Genomic DNA, 12,776 nt, shown 5'->3' on the forward strand with positions numbered 1-12,776 from the left:
ACAACCGACTTTGCTAGCGATGGTTCACTGACAAAATACGCTCTCAATTGCCGAGACGATAGTTGGCATAGCCTTCAGCTATGTCATTTGCTACGACCTAGCAAGGCGCCATTACCAGTTACTATTGATACTGAAGTTATGTACCGTCGAGAGCGACGTTCACCATTAATGGATTAAAGTTAAGTATTCCACCAGCTACGTCCGTTTTTTCTAAATTCTAATATCCTTGTCCTATTCCAGACCTCACGCCAGCCTGCGTGAGCTAAAACGCGTGCCTTTCGGCTTCCTCTTGTAACCCGGTGTTGGCTCTCCTGCCAACCCACAACATTTGGTGACGAGGCCAATCCGCGTTCTTATTGATATTGCCCTGATTTACTTGTGTAATGGCTTCGCCACAATCTCCAGATGTACTGTCCGAATTTTATCGCTTACAGAATCAGCGGACGCAGGCCTTACTGGATGCCCTTGGACACCTTGTGCAGGATCAACGTGCAATGCAAAACGATGCGGCAGCCGCCGCTCCACTGCTGACGCAGCCACAACACACAGTTGCACCACTTTTCGACCTTTTGATGCTGCACTGGAAAGCTGGACGGAGTGGTCACGCCAATTTCGATTCCATCTCGCCGCCTACAGAATTCAAGGTAATGAGCAGCCTTTTTTATTGTCCTCTGTTGGGGTGACCACGTACCGTGTGATAGTCAAATTATTTCCCCGATGCGACGTAGCAACTCTGTCCTACAACGAAATTTTGTCTGCATTAGATGCATATTTCAAAGAATCAGTCAATGTAGTTGCAAAAAGGTATACCTTCTTTCGTACAAAACGTGCGGCCGGTCAGACTAATCGGGAGTGGGTTGCAACCTTGCAAGGCCTTACTAGGGATTGTGTTTTTGAGTGTCAATGTGGACTCCCTTATTCAGATACTATGGTACGTGATGCAATTGCACAGAACGTTTCTGATGTTCGTATAAGGGAACAGATTTTGTAACTAGTCAATCCCTCCCTTCAACAAGTGATGGACATATTGGATCAGCAGGACACACTTGACTTTGCTCAGGAATCATTTGAAACTTCGCCCCCAGTGTGTCAGGTTAACCGGCCCGCCGGACTAGCTGCACGGAACAGTAAACAGTCCTCGCGGCCGGCCGCGCTGCTGCTGCCAGGCTCTCAGCCACGTGTGCCACACAGGCAAGCAAATGCAGTGCTAAAATCATGCCCGCGGTGTGCTACTAGACATTCGCGTGAGAATTGCCTGTCACGCCAGGCTATTTGCTTTTTCTGTAATAAAGAAGGACATGTTCAAAGTGTTTGCCAGAAAAAGCTCAGATCGGACACTCACAACCATTCCAGGCCCTTTGCTTCGCGCCGAATTCGAACCAAGGATACTCAGGCTCGTGAAACATCGCCCATGGAAATTCATATAGTTCATCCCACTCCGCCCAGTGCCACTCTCTCTAACAGTGATTGTGTTCGTCCCACAAATAGTGTGCGTCCACATCGCCGGAAATCCCGTCAAGTTGCAAGTGATTCTGTACCAGTGTCAGTTCACGTTGCACGAGACAGTCGCTCTTGTCGTCAGCAGGACAATAAACTTTTTGTAGATTTGGACATTAACGACAAAGTGATACCATTCCAGCTCGATACCGGAGCTGCAGTTTCACTGATCAATCAAGCCACGTACAAACTGCTGGGCACACCTCCTTTGCGTGCCGCAACTGTTAAGTTAACTAGTTACTCCGGACAAGCTATCCCTGCGTTAGGACAGTGCAGCCTTCTTGCAACATACAAAGGACAAACAAAACTTGTGTCGTTTTACGTCCTTCGTTCTTCTTCTGTAGTGAACATGTTTGGTTTCGATTTATTTCAGTTGTTTAACTTGTCTATGGTAAATCAGGTTCTATCAGTGAACCAGACTTTGCCTTCAGTCAGTGTTTCTCGTCTATGTGAAGAATTTGCAGACATTTTTGCACCGGACCTCGGTTGCGCTAAGAACTATAAAGCACATTTGGAACTGAAAGTAAATGCGCAACCGAAATTTTTCAGAGCACGCAATGTTCTCCACACATTGCGTGATGAGGTCGCAAAAGCTTTACACGATTTGGAATCGCAAGGTGTAATTGAACGTGTGCAGGCTTCTCTCTGGGCATCACCCTTAGTAATTCTGCCAAAACCTTCCGGAAAATTGAGACTTTGTGTGGACTTCAAGGCAACAGTGAATCCACAACTAGTGATTGCAACTTTTCCTTTATACCACCCGGAAGACCTTTTTGACAAACTGTACCCGGGTAAATATTTTTCGGAGTTGGACGTAGCAGATGCGTACTTGCAAATACCAGTGGACGAAGAATCCCAGAGCGTTTTGGTGGTTAACACGCATCTTGGTTTGTATCGCTTCAAACGACTGCCATTCGGGTGTGCATCCGCCCCTGCATTGTTTCAGCAATATCTACAAACTGTTTGTGCGTCGGTACCTACTGCGGCAAATTATCTGGACGATATTGTGATCTCCAGAAAGACGGAAGAAGAACATTTAGCCAATCTCAGAACATTATTTCAGGTCTTGCGACAAAATGGTCTTCGTTTGCGGAAGGACAAATGTGTGTTTTTTGCTCGGGACTTGCCCTACCTGGGACATGTACTCAATGCCTAAGGTATACATCCCAGTCCCGAGCACCTCTGTGCCATACAAGACTTGCCTTCGCCGCAGAAATTGAAGCAGCTACAGAGTGTGCTGGGAAAAATCATTTATTATCATAAATATATCCCACACGCCTCTTCCATTTCAGCTCCGCTTCATCGCTTGCCCTGTAAATGTGTTCCATTCGTCTGGACGCCGGAATGCGAACGCGCCTTTCGCCAGTTAAAATCGGCGTTGCTTTCCAATACTTGCCTTACGCCATTCGATCCCCAGAAGCCCCTTTTGTTGATGGTGGATGCATCGGATTTCTGGATCGGTGCTGTGCTTGCGCACAACGATGGATCGCACGATCGCCCTATTGCCTTTGCGTCCAAATTGCTCTCGCCTGCGCAAAGAAATTATTGAGAGATCGAGAAAGAAGCATTGGCTCTCGTATTTGGTGTTACAAAGTATCATGATTTCTTGTATGGTCGTCACTTTACCATCATCACAGACCACAAACCTTTGACATCGATTTTTCATCCGAACAAGCCTGTACCTCCACGTACAGCGCAGAAATTCATTCACTGGTCTATTTTCCACTCGCATTACCGCTACGATATCTTGTATCGGTCCACTGCAAAGCACGGCAACGCCGATGCGTTGTCCCGTTTGCCTGTTTCTTAGGATAGAGCATTCGATTCCTCCGAACTTGCTTGCATGTTCATTGATGCGGAAACCGATGACGTGGTCGAATCGTTTCCGATTGATTTTTGTCTTGTAGCTACGGCCACAGCTGCTGACCCTGTCCTTGCTACCATTCTGCGTTTTGTTGCTACGCAATGGCCCTTGTCAAAGTCACGGATCAGGGATCCGTTGGTTCACCGATTTTTTGCTCACAGGGAGAGACTTGTTGTTCGACGTGGTGTTTTGCTGTTGCGTTCTGATAATGATCAGTCCGGGTTCGTGGTCCCACGTTCGTTACAATCCTCTGTCTTACAGCTTCTCCACCAAGGACATTGGGGTATAGTGAGAACCAAACAACTTGCTCGTCAGCACTGTACTTGGTTCAGAATCGATGCTGCGATTACGAATATGTGCTCTTCTTGCATGGCGTGTGCCGAACAACAGTCCGCCCCACCGCGGAAATTCTTTGCATGGCCGAAAGCCACTTCCCCTTGGCAACGCTTACACATCGATTTTGCTGGTCCATTCCGGAATGCTCGATGGTTGGTTGTGGTAGATTCATTCAGTTGTTTTCCTGTTGTTGTCCGGATGTCTTCCACGACGTCATCTGCCACCATCCAAGCGTTATCTGCTATATTTTGCTTTGAAGGTCTTCCACAGACTATCGTTTCCGACAATGGTCCACAATTCATGTCCGCAGAATTTCAGTCATTCTGCAAGGCGAATGGTATTCAATCGCCACAGTCAAACGGTGCCGCTGAACGATTGGTCTGGACTTTCAAGTCACAGATGTTGAAGTTGAAAGAGTCGCGTTCTCGGGAGGACGCGTTATTGCTCTTTTTGTCCTCGTATCGCTCTCAGCCCCGTGATGGTCGCTCGCCGGCTGAGTTGCTCCACGGTCATCCTCATCGAACCTTGATGTCTTTGCTACATCCGCCGCATCAGGTTCCTGTGCAGCGGCAGACACCTGCTTTTGCTCCAGGCGTCGTTGTCTACTATCGTCACTACCGAGTTTCACGGCGTTGGCTCGAAGGGCGCATTCTTCGCTGCCTCGGACGCGCTATGTATGTGGTTTTGGGGGCCTCTGGTGAGGTGCGCCGGCATCTCAACCAGCTGCGCCTCTGTCGTCGCATGGGATCTGCCGCTCGCCGTCTGTTTTCAGCGACGGTGCCGTCCGGTCAGCGCCCTGGGGACCCATCTACTGGCTCGCCTCAGCCCCAGGTGTTACCGACGCTGCATTCCATTTTGCCCCGTGGCGACGCGCCGCCGCCGCCGCCGCCGCCTGTTCTCCCACCGGCGACGCCCGCAGTGGACGCGTCGCTGCAACCGCCGGGCGCCTCCCTGGGTCACGCTCTGCCGATCGCTTCCCATGACCGGATGTCCTCTGACATGGAACTTTTGCCCGCTCCGGACCATATGTCGTCTTCGCCCATCGGGTGACCCGACCAGATGGAGGTCGACCCTTCGGCCCCTCCTGTCTCTCTGCGGGCGCCTACACCGCATGTTGGCGTTCACCCTGGAGCAGGTTTTCAGGCGTTTCCTAGCTCCCCGCGGTCCGAATGGCAGGGTGCGGGTGGCACAGCCTCGTCTGTTGTTAGGCTCCCCACCTCGTCGCATACGTCAACATGGGGTCCTCACCACGGTGGGCGGAAGCCTTATGCCACAACCGTACACGATTTGCGGGGGAGGAATGTGGTGTCACCGCCAGGCAACACACTTGCTAGGTGGTAGCCTTTAAATCGGCCGCGGTCCGTTAGTATACGTCGGACCCGCGTGTCGCCACTATCAGTGATTGCAGACCGAGCGCCGCCACACGGCAGGTCTAGAGAGACTTCCTAGCACTCGCCTCAGTTGTACAACCGACTTTGCTAGCGATGGTTCACTGACAAAATACGCTCTCAATTGCCGAGACGATAGTTGGCATAGCCTTCAGCTATGTCATTTGCTACGACCTAGCAAGGCGCCATTACCAGTTACTATTGATACTGAAGTTATGTACCGTCGAGAGCGACGTTCACCATTAATGGATTAAAGTTAAGTATTCCACCAGCTACGTCCGTTTTTTCTAAATTCTAATATCCTTGTCCTATTCCAGACCTCACGCCAGCCTGCGTGAGCTAAAACGCGTGCCTTTCGGCTTCCTCTTGTAACCCGGTGTTGGCTCTCCTGCCAACCCACAACAGTACGTGTTCCTTTATTGTGGCGTGTTGAAGAACATTGCTTCTGAGTGTTCCACATTTTACAAGCAGTCGTGTAAGAAGTATGACAGTCAAGAACACAGTAGGTACCAGTTATGAAGTGGCAGTTTCAGGAATTTTGCTGATTAGTTGGCACAACACTTCCGGCATGGTCGTACGAGTACGAACGACAAAGAATGATCTAGTACACCATTTTTATGAGAAGGACCGGGAACCGCAAGAGAAGAGGATACCATTGTGCTCGGAGAGCAGCATATTACAATGAAGGTGACAAGGGAAAATACATTCTGTGACAAAAAAGGGACGTACCAAGAGGGAACTGTTCGCTTATGACGGAAATCGGTATATATGGTTTAATTGTACAGAATAACAACTAATTACAGGTCCAGAAAAACTGAATAATTTCTTCAAGAGGAAAAGCTTCTCGGACTGAGGAACGCACCAATGCGCTGATCCACCTCTGGTCATTACACGAGCACTTGTTCGGCTTCGAATTGATTGGCAGAGTTTATGGATGTCCGCCTGAGGGATTTAGAGCCAAATACTGTCGAATTCGCAAGTACGATCTTCAAAACCCCACGCAGATTTGAGAGCACTGCCCATAATGCTCGTAGCGTTCTCAGTTGGGGAGAGGTTCGGACACCTTGCTAGTCAAGGTGGAGTTTATCAAGCTCGAAGAGAAGCTGTAGAAACTCTCGCTCTTTCCAGGTGGGCATTATCTTGCTGAAATATGAATTCAGGATGCCTTGCCATAAAGGGCATCAAAAAGGGGCACAGATCACCGTCCACGTACCGCTGTGCTCTGAGGACGCCGCAGATGATGACCAAAGGAGTCCTGCTAAGACATGAAATGGCTCGACAGCCACCCCTGGTTGTTGGGCAGTATGACGGCGACAGTCTGTGTCCGGGGCGTCTCCAGATAAATCCTCGCCGGTCACTGGGGAGCAACTCGAAGCGAGGCTGGGCGCTACAGACAACTCTACTCGAATCAATGACATTTCAGTCCGCAGACGTGTCTGGAGACGCTCCAGACAACAGTGGGCTACCAATCTGAATGTCGTTCGCCATATGGACGACAAGCAGAAGCGATGGTCTGCCGTGCCACACCTTTTCATAGTAGGACCCCATTGGTTTTCATCTGCGGCATCAGTACGCCAAACCGGTACATCGTCGATATTCTACGCACCATTTTGTTGCCATTCATAGCAATCTACCCTGTGTTTACATTTCAGCAAGTTAATGCCAGCCCACACATGGCTCTGGTTATTTTCCTGCCAAGATAATAGAATTCCTTATCTACTTAGTGACTATCACCTCCTGAGACGCGACAAGGTAGTAGTAGGTAAAACGCAACAGGGAATAACAACAATAATATTGTAATAGTAAACTGCAGGAGCGTCTATAGAAAGGTCCCAGAACTGCTCTCATTAATAAACGGTCACAATGCCCACATAGTACTAGGGACAAAAAGTTGGCTGAAACATGATGTAAACAGTAATGAAATACTGAACTCAGATTGGAATGTATACCGCAGAGATAGGCTGGACAGTGAAGGGGGAGGCGTGTTTATAGCGATAAAAAGTGCAATAGTATAGAAGGACATTGACGGAGATCCGAAATGTGAAATAATTTGGGTGAAGGTCACGGTTAAAGCAAGCTCAAACATGGTAATTTGATGTCTCTATAGGCCCCCTGGCTCAGCAGCTGTTGTGGCAGAGCACCTGAAGGAAAATTTGCAAAATATTTCGAGTAGATTTCCCGACCGTGTTATAGTTCTGGGTGGGGATTTTAATTTGCTGGATGTAGACTGGGAGACTCAAACTTTTATAACGGATGGCAGGGACAAAGTATTCAGTGAAATTTTTTTAAGTGCATTATCTGAAAACTACCTTGAGCAGTTAAACAGAGAACCGACTCGTGGTGATAATATATTAGACCTACTGGTAACGAACGGACCTGAAATATTTGAAACAGTTAACGCAGAATAGGGAATCAGCGATCATAAAGTGGTTACTGCATCGATGATTTCAGCCGTAAATAGAAATACTAAAAAATGGTAGGAAGATTTTTCTGTTTAGCAAAAGTGACAAAAAGCAGATTTAAGAGTACCTGACGGCTCAACACAAAAGTTTTTTTTCCCGTACGGATAGTGTTGAGGACAAAGTTCAAAACCATCGTACAATATGCGTTAGATGAGTATGTGCCAAGCAAGATCGTAAGAGATGGAAAAGAGCCACCGTGGTACAACAACCGATTTAGAAAACTGCTGCGGAAGCAAAGGGAACTTCACAGCAAACATAAACATGGCCAAAGCCTTGCAGACAAACAAAAATTACGCGAAGCGAAATGTAGTGTGAGGAGGGCTATGCGAGAGGCGTTCAATGAATTCGAAAGTAAAGTTCCATGTACTGACTTGGCAGAAAATCCTAAGAAATTTTAGTCACATGTCAAACCGGTAGCTGGATGAAAACAAAATGTCCAGACACTCTGTGACCAAAATAATGCTGAAACAGAGGTGACAGACTAAAGGCCGAAATACTAAATGTCTTTTCCCAAAGCTGTTTCACAGAGGAAGATTGCACAGTAGTTCCTTCTCTAGATTGTCGCACAGAGGACAAAATGGTAGATATCGAAATAGACGACAGAGGGATAGAGAAACTATTAAAATCGATCAAAAGAGGAAAGGCCGCTGGACCCGATGGCATACCAGTTCGATTTTACACAGAGTACGCTAAGGAACTTGCCCCCCCTTCTTGCAGCAGTGTACCGTAGGTCTCTAGAAGAGCGTATCGTTCCAAAGGATTGGAAAAGCGCACAGGTCATCCCCGTTTACAAGAAGGGACGTCGAACAGATGTGCAGAACTATAGACCTATATCTCTAACGTCGATCAGTTGTAGAATTTTGGAACACGTATTAGGTCCGAGTATAATGACATCTCTGGAGACTAGAAATCTACTCTGTAGGAATCAGCATGGGTTTCGAAAAAGATCGTGTGAAATCCAGCTCGCGCTATTCGTCCACGAGACTCAGAGGGCCGTAGACACGGGTTCCCAGGTAGATGGTGTGTTTCTTGACTTCCGCAAGGCGTTCGATAAAGTTCCGCACAGTCGCTTAATGAACAAAGTAAGAGCATATGGACTATGAGACCAATTGTGTGATTGGATTGAAGAGTTCCTAGATAACAGAACGCAGCATGTTATTCTCAATGGAGAGAAGTCTTCCGAAGTAAGAGTGATTTCAGGTGTGCCGCAGGGGAGTGTCGTAGGACCGTTGCTAATCACAATATACATAAATGACCTTGTGGATGACATCGGAAGTTTACTCAAGCTTTTTGCAGATGATGCTGTGGTATATCGAGAGGTTGTAACAATGGAAAATTGTACTGAAATGCAGGAGGATCTGCAGCGAATTGACGCATGGTGCAGGGAATCGCAATAGAATCTCAATGTAGACAAGTGTAATGTGCTGCGAATACATAGAAAGATAGATCCCATATCGTTTAGCTACAATATAGCAGGTCAGCAACTGGAAGCAGTTAATTCCGTAAATTATCTGGGAGCACGCATTAGAAGTGATTTAAAATGGAATGTTCATACAAAGTTGATCCTCGGTAAAGTAGATGCCAGACTGAGATTCATTACAAGAATCCTACGGAAAATGCAAGCCGAAAACAAAGGAAGTAGGTTATAGTACGCTTGTTCGCCCACTGCATGAATACTGCTCAGCAGCGTGGGATCCTTACCAGATAGGGTTGATAGAAGAGATAGAGAAGATCCAACGGAGAGCAGCGCGCTTATTTACAGGATCATTTAGTAATCGCGAAAGCGTTACGGAGATGATAAATAAACTCCAGTGGAGGACTCTGCAGGAGAGACGCTCAGTAGCTCGGTACGGGCTTTTGTTAAAGTTTCGAGAACATACCTTCACCGAAGAGTCAAGCAGTATATTGCTCCATCCTACGTATATCTCGCGCAGAGAGCATGAGGATAAAATCAGAGAGATTAGAGCCCACACAGAAGAATACCGACAATCCTTCTTTCCACGAACAATACGAGACTGGAATAGAAGGGAGAACCGATAGAGGTACTCAGGGTACCCTCCGCCACACACCATCAGGTGGCTTGCGGAGTATTGATGTAGATTCCCTTTTGGCTCATGTACAATATTGAATACTACCTGCCTCCCCCTACGGAATATACCAGCATTCCTCAGAATTTCGAACATTTTGAACCATTATACATTATCGAACGCTTTCTCCAGGTCGACAAATAGTTGGAAGATAAATCTGGGGAAGATTGGAAAAGGTGTTTAGGATGTTTTTATTGTGTACATGAACCGTGTGCTTGGACTGAGAAACACGGCTGTAAGACGTAAAAATTTGAAAAGTGCGCAATATAGCCTGAATGTAGTTAAAAGAGTATCATGAATTTGTTCAGACTGGAATACCTCAACATTACTTATTGTAATAAAAAAATATTCCTGTAGGTATGCAATCTTGAGATTTCCTTATTAAATAACACCATCCGAAATTAAGAACAACACTATCTGAAATGGCACATACTTTTAGTACACTCCCCCAAATGCATACGTTTCTTTGACACACATTATGAAATGTAATCTGTTGACTTTCTGTTGAAAAGGTCATATATAGCTAATATCTATTATCCTTTAATACGTCAGCCGTTTTTAGGAGCTTTCGGCTGATTTTTTCCTAACCATGTCAGACTTCCTTAGCTACCCGACAGCTGGGCACCTCACTCCCCATATTCTCATAACATGGGAACCAGTGATTTTTTCCTTTATAATTCAATTTAAAAAACCGCTGCGCGGCAGGCACGTCCAGGATGACAGCGAGGTAATATTCCGGGTGGGATGTTTCCCGAAAAATTGAACTCCAGGCTTCTACAACCAACATCTACGCCAAGCTATCCTTTGTTGTGAAAAATGTATGGCGTTGAAGTGCGAATGTGTAGAAAAGGACTGTCAGTAAGATTCATGATTTGATTGCTGCGGGTTGATAATTAAAACTATATGAATACTCCTTGCCAGTACCGTGCTTTGAAATACACGTGGCAGGTGAAGCTAAGAGTACAGCATGGTGGGCTGCAGTGTCTCATGGCACACTATTGATTGCAATTATTCAACTTAGTATTACTAGGTTCTTAGGTGCAAACTCCTCAGAGATGAGAGGAAGTGATAATGCTGAAGGATATGTCAACATCACGGCCAAATTACGTTCAGTGCTATTATACTCAGTACGTAAATGGAAGGGTTAATTTGGTATGCAACATCTAATTCCTCCAAAAACAAAAAAAACAAAAAAAAAATCAAACATTAAGATAGATTGAGAGATAAGACACAGAAATTAGTCGAAAGATAGTATTACACGATGCTTCGACCTTTTACGCTTTGCGTTATCTGAATATTGTCATAATGAGGTTGACCTGCTGTACGTAAGGGGCATAGTTTCTACGTCAGAATCTGTTTGACAAGTTCTAGAGCGCAAGTAATCACTATGGTGGCTTGCTGTGAGAGAGAAACTTCAAGTTTTCTCATCATATCCTCCATTTTATATGCAACCTGGGTAATTACTGGTTTGGCACCAACGGAAAGAGAAATAAGACACGAAACCACCTGCTGTAATCCAGTGGTGTCGACGGAGGAAGCTACCACTGCGTTCTGGAATCTGGTTTATAACAGTTGCATTCATGACAGCAATGTTGAGCTACACGTATATTCCCATTCACTTCCGTGAATGGGAACTTGCGTCGGTGGCGTTCCTGCTTCAGAATTGGAAGGGAAGGGTGAAACTGTTGCTCACATATGGGATCTGCGCCTCAACTGCTTTAGAACGTCTCGTATCTTTCATCAGAGCCCTGAGATTCGCGGACAACTCCGTAAGTCGAAGCGAAAAAGGACACGGAAAGAATACGTTGGGCAGCATCCTCCTAGTTATCTACTGTACAGTAACTGCGAGCATACTTGTGATAGGATTAAAAGATTATAACGAAATTCCTTCGAGGTTGCTTCTCGTTGTATTCGTCATTTTCGAGTCTATGGTAACGCTGCAGTTCGCCTTTCTGGTTCTCGAGCTGAGGAAGAGGTTCCAGAGTGTTAATGCCCGTCTACGAGAGCTGATACCACCACTATGTGTGCCCGAGGTGCGTGCAGTGTTTGGGAAAGCTTTGGGTGAGGTGTCGTCACAGGCTGTCCCTGGGCGGCTGCGCCAGCTGAGGGAGGCGTACGTGGTGCTGGTGCACGCTGCGGAGACCCTGCAGCGCCACTTTGGACTGCCGATGGCCCTGGGCATAGGCCACTGCATAGCCGGCGTCACCTTCTCCGCCTACGGGTTGCTCAGCCCCGCGGTGTTGCGGCAGTCGCCCATCCAGGAGGCGAGCCTGTCTGCGCTGTGGCTGGTCCACCACTCTTCGCAGCTGGTGGCGATGTCGCTGGCGTGCGCGGTGGCTGTGGACGAGGCAACAGAGACCGGGGTGCTACTGGTGAGGGCCTCAGCGGTCTGTGGCTGGCGCTGCCCGGAGCTGGACGCCTTCCTGCAGCTCGCACTGTGGGGACCCAGGGTGCGCTTCACCGCCGCTGTGGACCGGAGCCTGCTAGTCTGTTCACTCGCCCTGGTCGTCACCTAGTCGTCCTGGGACAGGATTGAGGAGCTTTCTTTTTCCTGTGTCATTCTCTTCATTGTGAGTCACATGGTACGTTGCCAAACTTCTCTGAACAACCCAACCAAATGCTCTTCTTGCAACGTCAGGCTTACCACAGAAAGAAAGAATAGTATGACACTGTTGACAGACAGACCAAAAGGCACAGACTCGTCTATCTAATCGGAGAGGGCTACCTTCCTTCACGTGGAATGGCCACTTTTTCCAGAGGGCGAGAGTTGTGCCTTAAATCTGTCGAGTATAGATGATTCCAATGTAAGTGTGCATAATGTGGTGTCGTGTTTCAGTTGTACAATGATGAGACAGCCTACTGTTCACTGCTACCTTTGGTCAATGTCACCAGTGTCATTAACTGTGCTAATCAGAAAATAATCTTTCGTTTACTCACTGTCAGTGAAGTTTCTGTGCACGTCCAAGAACTTAATGTATTCAATTCATATTAGGCCAGTAGAAATTTTTAGTGCTCCTAGTGATTATAGAGGAAATTAAATATGCTTCCATAAGATATGATTCTGGCATAACAACGAGAGTTCTCAGGTCAGCAGCTAGGGTATTTTGTTTTTCTTAGATACTCAACGCTCTTTGTTCTCCAT

Source organism: Schistocerca americana, chromosome 2 (assembly GCF_021461395.2).
Source record: "Schistocerca americana isolate TAMUIC-IGC-003095 chromosome 2, iqSchAmer2.1, whole genome shotgun sequence".
NCBI classification, from domain to species: domain Eukaryota; kingdom Metazoa; phylum Arthropoda; class Insecta; order Orthoptera; family Acrididae; genus Schistocerca; species Schistocerca americana.